This window comes from Stomoxys calcitrans, chromosome 1 (genome assembly GCF_963082655.1).
Source record: "Stomoxys calcitrans chromosome 1, idStoCalc2.1, whole genome shotgun sequence".
NCBI lineage: Eukaryota > Metazoa > Arthropoda > Insecta > Diptera > Muscidae > Stomoxys > Stomoxys calcitrans.
This window is the reverse complement of record NC_081552.1, coordinates 94908993-94925966: the sequence shown is the minus strand read 5'-3', so window position 1 is coordinate 94925966 and position 16974 is coordinate 94908993. Positions and strand designations below refer to the sequence as shown.

At 35.4% G+C, this 16974-nt stretch overlaps 1 protein-coding gene and 1 long non-coding RNA gene across 2 annotated transcripts in view; one reads left to right on the top strand and one right to left on the bottom strand.

Annotated features, from left to right (window-relative positions):
• LOC131994281 (uncharacterized) overlaps positions 1-16974 on the top strand; it is a gene marked incomplete in the record, with an annotated part of 1369549 nt that overhangs the window by 1322759 nt on the left and 29816 nt on the right.
• On the bottom strand, positions 14610-15610 carry LOC106088550 (uncharacterized). The gene is made up of 2 exons (XR_001221469.2): positions 15427-15610; positions 14610-15353 (listed from the first exon to the last, which is right to left on the bottom strand). It is a non-coding gene; the product is annotated as an uncharacterized LOC106088550 (long non-coding RNA).

Genomic DNA, 16974 nt, shown 5'->3' with positions numbered 1-16974 from the left:
TATTAGTGTGTTTATCAAATTATCTTTCTAATCGCACAAAATCTAAAACTATTGATGTTCTTCCATCTCCAAAGTACTTATGTATGCAGATGATGTGAAACGCTTTAAAACCATTCAAAACGATCCGATCAACTGAAATTACAATCCGACCTTGACCGACTGGTGTCAACTAAATCTAATGGAATTGAACATAAAAAAATTTAAACATATATCGTTTTACAGATTAAATAATCTAACCACAAATTACTCTATAAATGGTTCGCCCGTAGACTCACTGATCCAAATTGGCAGCACAATTGGCTGAAAAATAGGTCTTTACATGCCAAAACCATTAATCGAGAGATCGCACAGTGGGCCAAATGGCAAAAAAATTGGAAATAAGTCTACAACTTTTTATCTGTTGATTTTAGCCATACAAAATGTTCTAGACATTTGTAGAGGAGGACATAGGCTTTCAGAAAAGTGCTGTTGTTGGTCCATATCTTTAATACAGGGTGAGCTACAGGGTGTCAAAGTTGACCACTTTTGACTTCTCCAAGCTTCTGGGGGCCATAACTTTTGATCTACTCAACCGATTTACATGATTTAGGACTCTAGAGAAAGAGCTTGACAAGATCTAAAAAACTTATGCATAAAGTACCATGCCATCGTGTACTGTTAAGGAGTTATGAATTGTTTAATTTTAAAATATGAAAATTTGGCCTTGGTTTTTTTCAGTGTTTTTTAAATAACTCCGTCAATTTTAAAGCTATAAACTTCATACTTCACACAAATTATGCCAGCATATGTGTGCATAAAATACAAAAGGAATCACGTGAATATCTTTGGCGGTTTAAAAATGGCATCGTTTTCAATATGAAAAATATTTTTTTTGTCAAAAAATTGCAAAATTTTTCAAAAAAGATACTCCCATTTCCTTTAAGTTTTCGCAAACTTTGGCCATCAAAGCATTATCATTTCTTTCCATTTTCACAAAGTCGAGGTATTAAGAAAAGTTTTAAGTGCTAATTTGGCTAATTTCGATATCAAACAACACCGTTATCTTAAGACCAAAATGGCCAATTTTTTTACTAAACTTCAAAAGTTTCTCACTGGAAAAAAAGTTCCACGGGGATTTTTTCGCTTTTTTTGAACTTAAATGAAAGCTTAAAATGTTCCCAACATTTTAAGGTATGTCTCGCCATATCCTAGCCATAAATGAGATCGTAGCGATCAAAATACTGAAAAAAGTCAATTTTCAAGTAGTGCTATATTCATTGCTAAAAAACAAGTATTACGTCACATTTTATTGCAAAGATGTTAAATAAACTTTTATTTGGTAACACTTCTTCTACAAAACACAAAAAGAATCATGGAAATATCTCTATTCTATTCCATTTTATGGAACCGGCAATAAAAAAGTCAATTTTTCAAAAAAGTCGAATTTCCCAAATTTTGTTTTTGTTGTCCTAATTGCACATGACACACTATAGCCATATTTACGCAACATACCTTATCGTAAAGGAAATTTTCATACCTTTCCAACAATGTATAAAACATTTCTCAACTCGGATTCTATCTACTCTAAAATTCATTTACACTTCATTAAACTCTATATAAAAATGTCTATTTGTGAAATGGAACCTTATATGGGGCCTACACTAAAACATTGATAGATTTGCCCAGGGTTTACAATACAAATGTGTTAGAATAAAAAAAGGTCTCCTGCCAAAGTTTAAAAAAATTGGAATAAAAATATGTGTTTTAGAGCGAAAACACTTCGCATCGGCGTGCGTTTGTATAGTACCTACATCTATTTTTAATGTAAGCTGATGATTTTTGAATAAAAAGTAACCTAGAAATATACCTGCATATATATATATATTTGTGTTAAGATTTGATGCAGACAAATGTTACCTGTTTCGCTATGTCGAATTCCCAGGAAATCCACCGTATCAATGAATGTGAAAAAACCTACCCATAAAAAATTCATTGTCATTTTTTTTAACCAAATTCGAGTCCAGGTAAATAATTATAGAAGAGTAAGTAAAAAGAGGCACTTTGGACCCCTTTTTACGATTGCGTCTGATACCTGAAATGGGTCATTAATTGTGAATATATTGCATAAATATTTGAACAAAATCCAAATTTTCTTCATTATATTTTGTAGAGGCGTAAAGGACATTTATAAGTTATGGAAGTCATACTGAAGTATTCCACTCTTTCGAAAATTGTATGGGACATCAAAAATGATTCCAAATCATACACGGAGTCATTTAAGGAACTTGTTTACACTTTGGACCACATATATGGAATAAGGCTAAATAAAGACGCTTTAGACAAACTTGAAAAATTCTACAAATCATTTGAGAGAAGGTTGCCAGAATGTTCATTCGCAAAAATCAAGTTTTTCAAAATGTATGAGAAGTGGCTGAAATCGGATCTACTTATTGAAATTAAACCGCTGATTCCCGGCCGGCCTAGCAAAGCATACGACGAAGTTACGGAGAAAACCAAAAAGAAAAAACAAGAGGAACTATTGGCGGCACATCCGCCAAATTTAATAAAAGATACGTTCAAAACAGCATTGTTAAAAACACAACCAAAAAATGTTGGACGAATTGTCGATGTTTTACCATTAGCATCTCCGAAAAGGGTAAAGAGAATGGTAGAAAGTATTCCAACTCCAAAATCGACTACAGAATTCACGGAGGAAGATGCACTGGCCCTGATTTTGAACCTAGGCCTCTCAAGAAACAAATACTCAACAATGAGGAAGGCTCTTCGTGAAAAAGGATGGGGTTGTTTACCCTCAAAACATAAATTGTACAACACCAGGACGAAAATGGTGCCATCAAATATATACGTGGACGAATTAAAAGCAAGAGTGAAACTTGCTGATCTTGTTGAAAATACAGCTGTTAGAATTATTTCTAATTTTACTGAAGAACAGTTGAACACATGTAATAATTCCGAAGTGGTTTTGATCAGCAAATGGGGTTGTGATGGATCATCTGGATTTTCCGAATATAAGCAACAAACAGAAATAGATGCCAACTTCGCATCAATTTTCATGGCATCATTAGTACCATTGAGAATGAGATTGTACAAGGACCAATCTTCATCATCGAAAGAAAATGCATTTCAAGATATATGGATAAATAGAACACCTGGGTCAAAATATTTATGTCGCCCAATTCGGTTTGAGTATACAAAGGAAGACCGGAACACAACACGATCTTTGGTGAACGAAATAAAGGAAGAAATTGCTGCATTACCCATGATTGTTATAAACCAATTGGGAAGAAATATAAAAGTTTCGTTTCAACTACAACTCACTATGATCGATGGAAAGGTGGCAAACGCATTAACTGGCGTTATGTCCAATTGGAGATGCAATATTTGTGGCAAGAAGAATGGGCAATTCGAGGACAAGTCTGATGAAAATTTAGTAAACGAAAATGCGCTCAATTTCGGTATTTCGCCCCTGCACTGTAGAATTCGATTCATGGAGTATTGTTTGCATTTATCGTATGACCTTAAATATCGGACTAGCCCTGGAAACCGCGATGTCTCTGCTAGAAACAACCAAGATCTTCACAAAATGAGGCAGGAAGAGAAGAATCGAATCCAGTTGGAGTTTAAACAAAAGGGACTTATAATAGATAAACCTCTTTACGGATACGGAAGCACAAATGATGGCAACTCGGCAAGGCGGTTTTTTGAGGACCCCGTATCGACATCTAAAATAACCGGTCTTGATGAACACTTGCTAAGACGATTCAAAGTGATTTTGGCTGTAATCAATAGCAAAAAGATGATAAATTCAACCAAATTTGAAGCTTATAGTAATGACACAAAAAACATTTTATCTGATTTATATTCGTGGAAAGCTTTAACACCGACAGTACATAAAGTCTTACATCATGGCAAGGAAATTGTGGAATACAACATACTTCCGTTAGGAGAACTTACAGAAGAAGCTCAGGAATCCCGTAATAGAGATGTTAAACAGTTCCGGCTTTTCAATACCCGAAAGAGCACCAAATTTAACCAAAATTATGATTTACTTCAATATTTATTGTTATCGTCTGATCCGGTACTATACAGCATCAGAACTAAATGGCTACCAAAAATATGTGACGATATAGATAAGGACGATCCCGATGCCATTCAAATTAAAGAGCTTTTAAATTTTGATACCTTAGATTATTTGGTAGAGAATAAAATCAAATAATACAAAACTAAAATGGTTTTTTATTTTGGGAGTAGCTAATATACATATAAACGCACGCCGATGCGAAGTGTTTTCGCTCTAAAACACATATTTTTATTCCAATTTTTTTAAACTTTGGCAGGAGACCTTTTTTTATTCTAACACATTTGTATTGTAAACCCTGGGCAAATCTATCAATGTTTTAGTGTAGGCCCCATATAAGGTTCCATTTCACAAATAGACATTTTTATATAGAGTTTAATGAAGTGTAAATGAATTTTAGAGTAGATAGAATCCGAGTTGAGAAATGTTTTATACATCGTTGGAAAGGTATGAAAATTTCCTTTACGATAAGGTATGTTGCGTAAATATGGCTATAGTGTGTCATGTGCAATTAGGACAACAAAAACAAAATTTGGGAAATTCGACTTTTTTGAAAAATTGACTTTTTTATTGCCGGTTCCATAAAATGGAATAGAATAGAGATATTTCCATGATTCTTTTTGTGTTTTGTAGAAGAAGTGTTACCAAATAAAAGTTTATTTAACATCTTTGCAATAAAATGTGACGTAATACTTGTTTTTTAGCAATGAATATAGCACTACTTGAAAATTGACTTTTTTCAGTATTTTGATCGCTACGATCTCATTTATGGCTAGGATATGGCGAGACATACCTTAAAATGTTGGGAACATTTTAAGCTTTCATTTAAGTTCAAAAAAAGCGAAAAAATCCCCGTGGAACTTTTTTTCCAGTGAGAAACTTTTGAAGTTTAGTAAAAAAATTGGCCATTTTGGTCTTAAGATAACGGTGTTGTTTGATATCGAAATTAGCCAAATTAGCACTTAAAACTTTTCTTAATACCTCGACTTTGTGAAAATGGAAAGAAATGATAATGCTTTGACGGCCAAAGTTTGCGAAAACTTAAAGGAAATGGGAGTATCTTTTTTGAAAAATTTTGCAATTTTTTGACAAAAAAAATATTTTTCATATTGAAAACGATGCCATTTTTAAACCGCCAAAGATATTCACGTGATTCCTTTTGTATTTTATGCTGGCATAATTTGTGTGAAGTATGAAGTTTATAGCTTTAAAATTGACGGAGTTATTTAAAAAACACTGAAAAAAACCAAGGCCAAATTTTCATATTTTAAAATTAAACAATTCATAACTCCTTAACAGTACACGATGGCATGGTACTTTATGCATAAGTTTTTTAGATCTTGTCAAGCTCTTTCTCTAGAGTCCTAAATCATGTAAATCGGTTGAGTAGATCAAAAGTTATGGCCCCCAGAAGCTTGGAGAAGTCAAAAGTGGTCAACTTTGACACCCTGTAGCTCACCCTGTATTAAAGATATGGACCAACAACAGCACTTTTCTGAAAGCCTATGTCCTCCTCTACAAATGTCTAGAACATTTTGTATGGCTAAAATCAACAGATAAAAAGTTGTAGACTTATTTCCAATTTTTTTGCCATTTGGCCCACTGTGGATCGGTACATATGGAAGAAATACTACCTGTTTTGGCCCATATTTGCCATGTTTGGAGAGAGGCTCAAAAGATTAGCAATTTGTGGTCTTGGGAAGTAAAGTCGAAAGTTCCGTCTATGTGGCACCTATCCTAAAATTTTGATATGGTTCATTTTGTTTCTAAGCCTTCTTTAATAATAACAAATATCTGTGCCAAGTTTTATTCCGCCTACGTTAATTCATTCTATTCTTGTCCAATTTAACTATGAACTATGAACGAGGTAAATACTGTTGCTGACTATTTCGAAGTTGTGGTTCCGAACTTTCTCCATTTCTTTTATCTGCTCGGGTGTATAGGACTTTATATCATCCACCTGGTCTTTCAAAGGCTGAAGTTACTACTTCCGGTGACAGAGCCATGATATATCGTCGGCATAGGCTAGTAGCATGTGTTTTCTTGTCAGTAGTGTGCCATTATCTATTCACATATGCATCTCGTATAATCTTCTCCAGCAGGATATTAAAGATATCACAGAATAGGCTGTCCCCTTAACTGAAATTCTTTTTTTCCTATTCTTGCTGAGGAACGTGTGTCAGCAAGTATCTTCCTGCTGATTCTTATTCATTGTGTAGTGTTGCAAACTCAGACATGGCTTGTAATACCTTTGAACGTATAGGGCTGTCGAAATCGGCTTTGTAATCAACAATTTGACCTCCTCGGGTCTTTTCCAGGATTTGGCGCAGTGTGAATATCTGGTCTATGGTGGATTTGCCAGGTTTGAAGTCGCATTGATAGGGCCCAATTATCTCATTTACTTTAGGTTTTAATCTTTCACACAGTACGCTCGAGAGTATCTTGTATGTGATGGGGAGGAAACTTATTATTATTCTCTCTCTGGTCGCTCGTGGAAAATATCCTTGATTTGCTCGTCTTTGCCTTCCATCGGGCACAAATAAGGCTGATGTTGAAAAATTAGGCTTTTTTCGGATTGTGGCTAGCATCTCATCCACCGGAATAAAGCTTGAGACAACGTTTTTCAGCCTCCGTCTAACCTTAAATCCACAGCTTAATTCATGCCTCGTGTCATGGCAGCTATAGTATAGCTCGTCACCTTTTGGTGTTGTTTTCTGATATTGCAAACATTTTGCTTTAAAAGCAGAATTACTGCTATAATTCGGTCCACATTAACTACCTACAGTGAGCAGACAGTGTTTTCTGTTTCCGGCAAACATTTCTTCTATGAGTGTATTTTATCCCAACGAATTATGCATACATCAAACATATTTAAAAACGATTCTTAACTTTCGCCTTTAAAGTCATCCCACGTGACACACCCACAGATTTTTTTTTTATCAAAGCCAATATGTCGCCTTTTGGAATCGTATGGAATTTACAAAATATGTATAGCTTGGATCAAATGATGAATTTGCCATCTTATCTTAAAAGCATCTTTGATGGTTAAGCAAATGTGTCTCATCGCTGCCACCTTGGACATGTATCACAATATATACTCGTATCGTGAAGAAGTACTTGATTTGTTAGGTGAAGTTTCCTGTTCATCATCCAACTCCATTTGCTTTTTCGCATGTTTTTCAATATGGTTAGGAGACTAAAAATTATATTTATTTTTTAAGGATTTGTCGTTGTTCATTGGTGAGGCTGAGAATGTGGTCGTACAGTTACCACAGTTCTGCCTGTATTGAGGTTAAATCAACTTGGTATTCTCGCAATGGGTCATTGTGTACGTGCTCCTTGTGTACAAAATTTATGGAGCATTTAATAATTTTTCGTCTTGTTCGTCTCCACTGTGTATTAGTGTACAAGCGTATGAATGTGTGTTTGTTGATTTTTGTACATTTTTATACCCACCACCAAAGGATGGGGTATTTCATTTTGTCATTCCGTTTGCAACACATTGAAATATCCATTTCCGACCCCATAAAGTATATATAAGTTAACAGTTACTACATTTCTGTTTTTATTAATTTGAGTGCTTTTACAGAACTAAATCAAAAATCTTAAACTTAGGTTGAAGTTGGTTGGTGCTGCTGTTGGCGCTGCTGCTGTTGGTTGGTGCTGTTGCTGGTGCTGCTATTGGTTTCTTGCTGATTGACGATTTTGTTATTGTTGTCGTCATGAGGTGTCAGGTTACCCGCTTTGCTGTGTTTGCTGTTGACTTGCGGTAATTTCATTACCATTACCATTTCATATTGTTGCTTACAAATCATGATGGTTCACTGTTTGTTGTTGCAGGCGGACAATGTTGACTGACAGCGGTCAATGAATTAATCAATAGAATCAGCAATTTTTTGGTATCGAAATCCAATATAAAGAATTTTTTGTTTGGCTGACATCCCAGCAAACATCTTTGATGTTAACACCTCCCCTCTTAGTTACGAGCGTCCTCGATCGTAATACCGTTAGAAGTAAGGTATCTGAGATAATCTTGGTACGTCTCTTGGAAAGTTTGTTGAATTCGATGTCGGAACTGATAGTTGATTGGGAGGTGCTAGATTAACGGTTTCAATCAATGGGCGCTGCTTTCTTCTTATCAAGAACAATACCAGAATGAGAGCTGCAGCTATTGTGAGTAAATGCACGGCCGCACTCCATTTGTTTTTAGTGTTCAACAGTTCTATCGCTTTTGTATTGTTTAGATGGATCCTTTTTACAAATTCCAAAGTGGTTACTTCTTCTATTTTTGATCCAGGAGATCTAGGTTGTAGGATTGCAGGTAATGGTTCGGCATACGTTGTTTGGAAATAGTTGTATGTCTCGTTGTCAATTGTTATGGAAGCGTTTTGAAACTTGATTATGAAGGTTCCCGTAAGATTGTACTGCTCGTCGTTGATGAGAATGGTACCATCGAATTGATTTAGTAGAATCATCCCAGGCAAGACTTCCTCTACTGTAGGGGTGGTGCTATGTCTCAATAGAGTACAGTTTGCTTCTACGCTTTTTAAAAGATTTAACAAACAATTTTCTTTTTCTATTCTTTTGACATTATTTAAATTACAAACAGTCAGATTATTGAAAGATTTACATGGTTTAAGGATCCCATAGGATTCATTTTTACAAACTAGTATTTCATTATAATCAATTTTATTAATAAGATCCCCACTCTTAGTGGGTTTAATCAAGAGTTTACTGCAGGAATCTAAATTCGTAGTCGGTACATTGACAATATAAATAAGTGATTTTTCATTTGATGCAATTTTTACTTCAGAGAATTCGAATATTTCTTCTATGTTTACAAAGGGAATTGAATCTTTCTCGAAAAGCTCTTTTGCAATATTCACTTCAGTGTTCGACAATACAAATGAATTTATTATGCCGGACTTTGCCCAGTGAATGGCATAATTTACATTAACAATTTCTTCCTTTAAAAGGTCAATTTTCATTTTGAGCATGGTTATAAAATTTTCATTGGTTTTTACAATTTTTATAATTTTGTTGGTATTTTCTGTGAGTTCATCTATTTTTTTCAGAGACAGATTATTTATTACAACCTGCCTATTATTGCTTGACAAAACATTGTTAATTTTTTGCTCTATTATCTCGAAATCGTCGTGATCTGGATTTCCGGCGATCCATTTCCAACTTTTCTTAATTCTATTGATTTTTCTATTTCCTGAAGTTACAATTTTTAAATTCTTTAATTATTCACCAAAATTTTTTCTCTACCAGAGTTTTCACATTTTTTTCACTTTCGTACTTAAATTCTTCTTAATTATTAAATCTAACTTTTTCCAACTTTTCTTAATTCTATTGATTTTTCTATTTCCTGAATTTACAATTTTTAAATTCTTTAATTATTCACCAAAATTTTTTCTCTACCAGAGTTTTCACATTTTTTTCACTTTTGTACTTAAATTCTTCTTAATTATTAAATCTAACTTTTTCCAACTTTTCTTAATTCTATTGATTTTTCTATTTCCTGAAGTTACAATTTTTAAATTCTTTAATTATTCACCAAAATTTTTTCTCTACCAGAGTTTTCACATTTTTTTCACTTTTGTACTTAAATTCTTCTTAATTATTAAATCTAACTTTTTCCAACTTTTCTTAATTCTATTGATTTTTCTATTTCCTGAAGTTACAATTTTTAAATTCTTTAATTATTCACCAAAATTTTTTTTCTCTACCAGAGTTTTCACATTTTTTTCACTTTTGTATTTAAATTCTTCTTAATTATTAAATCTACGATTCACAACTTTTTTTTTTTTTTTTTTGTTCACTGCCTACTTACAAATGTATCCCTATAAAGATTTTCCATACGTCCATGGAGGCGATTTCGTTGTCCTTTCGTTAAATCTACTTGGAGAATCGTCCGCTTACTTGTTGACGTGTGTTGAGCCGGTAGTTGTAGCTACAGCCTCTGTGGTCTTCTAGGGTGTTTTTTTGGTCCTTGGTCACAGCCTCCGGGTGCGTTGATGGATTGTTGGGCGCCAGTTAACAGTTACTACATTTCTGTTTTTATTAATTTGAGTGCTTTTACAGAACTAAATCAAAAATCTTAAACTTAGGTTGAAGTTGGTTGGTGCTGCTGTTGGCGCTGCTGCTGTTGGTTGGTGCTGTTGCTGGTGCTGCTATTGGTTTCTTGCTGATTGACGATTTTGTTATTGTTGTCGTCATGAGGTGTCAGGTTACCCGCTTTGCTGTGTTTGCTGTTGACTTGCGGTAATTTCATTACCATTACCATTTCATATTGTTGCTTACAAATCATGATGGTTCACTGTTTGTTGTTGCAGGCGGACAATGTTGACTGACAGCGGTCAATGAATTAATCAATAGAATCAGCAATTTTTTGGTATCGAAATCCAATATAAAGAATTTTTTGTTTGGCTGACATCCCAGCAAACATCTTTGATGTTAACATATATTCTTGATCAGCGTAAAAATCTATGACGATCTAGCCATGTCCGCCCGTCTGTCTTTAAAAATAGAGATATTTAGCTGAAACTTTGCAAAGATGCTTTTCTTGTCCATAAGCAGGTTAAGTTCGAAGATGGGCTATATCGGACTATATCTTGATATAGCCCCCATATATACCGATCCGCCGATTTAGTGTCTTAGGCCCATAAAAGCCACAATTATTATCCAATTTTGTTGAAATTTGGGACAGTGAGTTATGTTAGGCCCTCTGCCATTCTTCTTCAATTTGGCTCAGATCGGTTCAGATTTGGATATAACTGCCATATAGACCGATCTCTCGATTTAAAGTTTTGGGGCCATGAAAGGCGCATTTTTTGTCCGATTTCGCCGAAATTTGTGACAGAGATTATGTGAGGCATTTCGACATCTGCGTCGTATATGGTTCAGATCGGTTTATTTTTAGATAAAGCTACTAAAAAGACCAATATTTTGTTATACACAATTGAACTGTGACTTGTACTTATTAGTATTCGGTCCAAATCGGAACATATTTCGATATAGCTGCTATGGGGCATAAGGTATGCCTTTTTCACCGGATTTTGACTAAAGGTGGTTTACATATATACCCGAGGTGGTGAGTATACAAAGTTCGGCCGGGCCGCCTTTTAATTTATTTAATTCGGATATGTATGCCACCTTGCCAAAAGGTTTTTCTTTTTGAATGAAATTTGTGAATTTATGTTTCCACATTGGTTGTAGTGTTGGAGGCAGAGTCTATATGTGCAAAGGATTTCTGGTAGGGTTTACCATTTTAGCAGTCCACAAAATCAAACTTCGGCCAGTATTTTTGCGACAAATAAGGACGTTTGAACGTAATATCATTTTGTTCTTTTTTCGCATTTGCTTATATGCCTTTTAGGATTCGTTCTAATTTTTTCTGGCTTGGCGCACATAAACAGCGTTGAGCCACTTGAAAATTTCACATTTCGCTTGATTTCTTGGTCCAGTTGGCCAAGTCAGCCGCTAGGGTTGAGCGTTCCAGTGTGGCCTTTTAAAATCTGAATTTGTCTGGCCAACGATTAAGCCTGAAAACATGCAATGTGACCTTTTAGATTTGCACAGATGAATACAAAAAATTGGCGATTAAAAATGTACGTTTGCAAATATGGGCACATGGATATTAAATTTGGTTAAAATACATGTGAAAAATAAAATTGAGAGAAACGAAAGTGCTGATAATATATAAGTAAAGAAACCCTTACTGCTATTGATTAACAAATTACAGCCAGGAGAGCTGCTGTTAAAATCTAAATATGCATCATATTCACCGAATGCATCAACTCAATTTATCACACAATTTATCTTCCCCTATAATGGTTATCATATATAAACCGGAATTTCTAAGGTGGGATTATATGCCTAATTTATATGAAACGATATGGCCAATTGGAAATTCTTAATGACTAACGCCTCTGGACATTGTGGCTAGACAAATTGTTGCAACCACTGATGTGAGGCTAAAAAGCACCTGGTAATATCAGATACGCGGTGGCCATCGTAGCGCAGAGGTTAGCATGTTCGCCCATGACGCTGAACGCCAGGGCTCAAATCTTGGCGAAAATATCAGAACAAATTTTCAGCGGTGGTTATTCCCTCCTAATACTGGCGACATTTGTGAGGTACTTTGCCATGTAAAAGCTTCTGATAAGTTAAAAAATCAGCTGCTCTGGGTACCGGGCAACGGAGATATTCCACGGAATTGGAGAGCAGAGGAGCTTACGAGGCTAGAATCTATCTTAAACATTCCAAGGGCACTGAAATCTGGTTCTATTCCTTTAGTAAAATGTAAGCCAGGTTAGATTATGTTGAAAAGAGAGTGCGGATATAAATCCGTCCCATGCCACTATAGAAAGCACCTATCCTGTAGTAGGCTCTAAATAATAACAAGTAAAAGTGCTAAGTTCGGCCGGGCCGAATCTTGGGAACCCACCATCGTGGATTCTGCTAAAATATGGGAGCTATATCTAGCTATAGACCGAATTGAACTGTACTTGGCACAGTTGTTGAGAGTCATTATAGAACACTTTATGCAAAATTTCAGCCAAATCGGACTAAAATCGCGGCTAGAAAGTGCTCAAGAAGTCAAATCGGGTTATCGGTTTATATGGGAGCTATATTATGTTATTGACCGATTTAAACCATACTAGGCACAGTTATAGGGAGTCATACCAGAACACCATTTACAAAATTTCAGCCAAATCGGACAAAAATTTTGGCTTCCAGGGGCTCAAATAGTAAAATCGGGAGATCGGTTTATATGGGAGTTATATCCAAATCTGAACCAATATAGCCCATTTGCAATCCCCAATATTAAGTACCTGTGCAAAATTTCAAGCGGCTAGCTCTACGCGTTCGACCGCTATCGTGATTTCGACAGACGGACGGACGGACATGGCTAGTTCGAATCAGAATTTCGAGATGAACAATGAATATTTCGAGATGTTACAAACGGAATGACTAGATTAATATACCCCCATCCTATGGTGGTGGATATAAAAAGTAACATTAAAAACAAAACCTTAATCAGGAATTCCGTGTTGATTACAAAGTCTCGAATTGGTCTCCATACCACACTCCTAAGTCGGTTCATATCTGATATTGTGTCCCCACATAAGTGCCGGTGTCTGTTAGCTGCGAAAACCGGGCAATGATATAAAAGATTCTCCAACACCTAATGATCTTGCCCACATGCCCTACACATGCAATTGCTTGCCGCACCTATTTTGCATAAGTGGTCTTTAAGTTCTATGTGTCCCGTTATGATACCGAAAGCTCTAATGACCTCCTTCTTACTTCCTTTCAGTAATAGCCTCGCGTTCTAATTATCCGAGGAAAGCGTTTATCTTATTCTTACACTCAAATACTATTCGTAACTTTACCTTACCTATATATTGCCTGGCGACTAGTTTACTGTTCATAAAAATGTTTACACTCAAAATAGAATGAGAGCATGGAGCTTTGTTTTTGAACGTTGCGTTGGAAAATGCAGCTTTACACACAAATCCCAAAAATAGCACCATGCTAAAGTTAAACAAATAAGAAAGTGCTAAGTTCGGCCGGTCCGAATCTTATCGCATTTGTCGAGTTCTATGTGCGGTATCTCTTTTTAGACAAAAAAAGAATATTGTATAAGAACCGTTTTGCTATTAGAACTATATCAAATTATAGTCCGATTCGGACTATAAATGAATGCTGAACATTGTAGAAGTCATTGTGTAATATTTCAGTTCATTCGGATAAGAATTGCGCCTTGTAGGGGCTCAAGAAGCAAAATCGGGAGATCAAGCTATTGATCGATTCAGACCATTTTAGACACGTATATTGAAGGTCACGAGAGAAGCCATCGTACAAAATTTCAGCCAAATCGGATGAGAATTGCGCCCTCTAGAGGCTCAAGAAGTCAAGATCCAAGATCGGTTTATAATGCAGCTATATCAGGTTATGTACCGATTTACGCCATACTTAGCACAGTTATTGCAAGTGATACCAACACTTCTCGTACAAAATTTCAGCCAAATCGGATGAGAATTGCGCACTCTATTGGCTCAAGAAGTCAAGATACAAGATCGGTTTATATGACAGCTATAGCAGTTATGAACCGATTTAAATCATACTTAGCTCGGTTGTTAAAATTGACACCAAAACACTACATGCAAAATTTCAAAAAAATCGGATAAGAAATGCGCCTCTATTGGGTCAAGAAGTCAAGACCCAAGATCGGTTTATATGGCAGCTATATCAAACCATGGACCGATTAAAATCATACTTAGCTTAGTCGTTGGAAATGCTTCCAAAACACTACGTGCAAAATTTCAGTCAAATCGGACGAGAATTCCACCCTATAGAGGCTCATACAAATTATTCCTTTACTTTGATTTTGTATTAGCCAGGGTAGACAATTTTCGTTCTGCAAATGCAAAGCTATGCAGAAAACTAGCAGATTATATACGAATGCAACTTGATAATGGTCTTTTTATTCAGTCCATTTTTCCCAAGAAGTGTCAATGTCTAAATCTTAAGAAAGATTTATTTCTGAAAGTCGCAACAAATTCCATTGTGTGGTAATGAATAAGATCGGGATCATAATTAAGAAGGTTTTGACATATTTCAATAAGCGGTAATATTTGCCGAACCATTGCTGAAAGGACTTTGGTAAGCGTAATTATTTCCAATAGTTTCAGATTTTCTTGATGAAAGACAACTCTTTTTTTTAATTTATGCTAATAACTCTATATAAAATAAACTCCATTAATTTAATTTTTCACTTCAACTATTTGAGCTGCATTGAAATTGTTTTCTGCAAAAATTTTGACTTTCGTTGCAATAAAAATGTTTGCAGTTTCAATTTGGTGTTAATGGTTTTTAAAATCGATAAATGGATTATTTGCTATATACTCGGTTTATTCCAAATTTGGTAAAATAAGAGCTCGTCTGCTGTGCAATGTAGTTCTCAATCTCGGTTGACTTCGTCGTACCGCATTTGGTCATTGGTGCTATTTTTGAATCCAACATCCGACCAGAAAGGCAAATTATGCATTATAAAACACATAACGAGAATAAGTTCAGCATTTCTAACTTGCAGAGCTTCATTAGTTTTTTCCGTGCAAAATGTATCAAGTGATATTTGTCTCTTCTAGTGGGGCATATCAAGGCCTTAGAGCAAATGTTACAGAAAGCAGAGCCATCATTATCCATCAACCATTTAAAAGTAGAAAATTATTGTGGCCGAAATTTTCGTTTTTCTGTCATGTCGCTTGTTTTTCCACAATTAAAATTAAGGAACAAAATTTTAAATTTAATTTTTATATAAATAAAACCGTTATTACCTCTACAATTAGTCTTCACTTGATTCGAAAGTCTTAACCGTTTTGGTAACAAATCCGAAAATAAATTTAGTTTTATTTGAAATTAAATTAAAAATAATTGCCTTGGCTAGTTATGTTCGTATTTATTTGATTACAAAAACATAACAAACATAAACAACACTTGTATTTATTTGTTCTGGTTTGAAATGCCTATGACGACCAACTAAGCACAATCAACGCCCCTTCTTTCGATTAGCTTTTATTGTGTTCGAAAGTTGCTTAACATTGATTATCACAAACGTAATGTATGACGCAGTTGACCATGTATGTCTAATCATCAAATTTAAATAAGGAAGATATTTCGCAAATCATGCTAACAAAAAACAAGTAAAAAGGCGTTAAAAACTTTAGATACCCACCACCGGGTATATATGTAAACCACCTTTCGTCATTATCCGGTGAAAAATGACTAATGTATGCCCCCATAGCAGCTATATCGAAATATGGTCCGATTTGGACCAAATTCGGCGCGGACATTGAATGGTCTAACGAGTACAAGACAACTTCCAATTTTGTAGAACAAATTATTGGTCTTTTTCGTAGCTATATCCAAATATAGAGCGATCTGAACCGTAAACGAAACGAGTGTCGAAAAGCCTAACATAAGTCACTGTGTCAAATATCAGCGAAATTGGATTATAAATGCGCCTTTTATGGGGTCAAGACATTAAATCGAGAGATCGGTCTATACGGCAGCTACATCCAAATGTAAACCGATCTGGGCCAAATTGCAGAAGGATGTCAGGGGCCTAACAAAACTCACTGTCCCAAATTTTGACGACATCGGACAATAAATGCGCCTTTAATGGGTCCAAAACCCTAAATCGAGAGATCGGTCTATATGGCATCTATATCCAAATCTCAACCGATCTGGGCCAAATTGAAGAAGAATGTGGAAGAGCCTAACTTATTGTCAAAATCGAACAATAAATGCACCTATAATGGGCCCAAAACTTTAACTCGAGAGATCGGTCTGTATCGGGCAGCTATGTACAAATCTGAACAGATCATGGCCAATTTGAAGAAGAAAGTCGACTGGCGTAACACAACTCACTCACAAACTTCATCAAAATCGGATAATAAATGTGACTTTTATGGGCCTAAAACTTTAAATAGGGGGTTCAGTCTATGTGGAGGCTATATCAAGATATACTCCGATATAACCTATCTTCGAATTTAACCTGCCTATGAACAAAAAAAAAAAAAGAATCTGTGCAATGTTTTTGCACAATATCTCTACTTTTGAAGACTGTAGCGTGATTTCAACAGACAGACGGACGGACATGGCCTGATCGGCTTCGATTTTTACGCTGATCAAGAATATATATACTTTATAGGGTCGGAAAACGATATTTTCAGGTGTTGCAAACGGAATGACAAAATGCATGTAAAATGAAAATTTTTTTAACAATTTACTCGGTGGTATTTATATATCGGGCGAAACTTACCCTAATTGAGAGTCAGCCTACCAAGAGAAAAAACCTACCAGTTTTGGTAGAAACCCTCCAA